Source organism: Egretta garzetta, unplaced genomic scaffold (genome assembly GCF_000687185.1).
Source record: "Egretta garzetta isolate BGI_Z169 unplaced genomic scaffold, ASM68718v1 scaffold820, whole genome shotgun sequence".
Classification (NCBI taxonomy): Eukaryota; Metazoa; Chordata; class Aves; order Pelecaniformes; family Ardeidae; genus Egretta; species Egretta garzetta.
In genome coordinates, this window is record NW_009258390.1 from 22,429 (window position 1) to 23,186 (window position 758).

Here is a 758-nt window from a genome sequence, read left to right on the forward strand (position 1 = left end):
TGCCCCGGCCAGCCCAGCCCCACCTCTGCCCTCGCCTTCTTCCACGGCTCCTTCCCCCTCCCTGCCTCTCTGACGCCTCTCGACCCCCTTCCAAACCCTCCCGCTCCCCTCTTCCTACTCTCCCCATTTCCCCACCACCTCTCTCCGCACCACCTGCTTGCATGGACGCCCCCTTCTCCCTGCAACCTCTCCTTCCCCTGGGCATCCAGCAGCTCTGCCTGCCCGCAACCGAGCCCTCTCTCCTGCACTCTACCACCCCCTCTCCCTTTCCCCTCTCCCTCTCTTCCTCCATCCAGCCATGCACCTGGCTTTCATTCCACCTCTGCATGCAATGCTCTACATTGCAAATTCCCTCCCAGCCTTCTCCCCTCGCTCCACACGCCCACACTGGGATCACTCTCCATCCCAGTTGAACACATCTTCACTCCGTCCTGTTCAGCTCTGTATCGCTGCGGCTTTTCCTAATGATTTCTCTGGGGAAAGAGCCATCGGAGCTGGGCGATCTTTGGTGATCTTTGCTCTTCCCTTCTCCTCGGCAGTGGCTGCGGGCAGAGCCCAGGTGCACCAGGAGCCGACGGCAGAGACCTCCGAGGACACCGGCATCACCATCAACTGCTCACACCCCAACATAAATTCTTACGACTCCATCTCCTGGTACCGTCAGTTCCCGGGCCGAGGCCCCGCGTTCCTCGGCTTCACTTTCAAAGAGCCCAAAGATCTGGGTTCCCCGCCGGGGCGGCTGTGGGTGGCGGCAGACC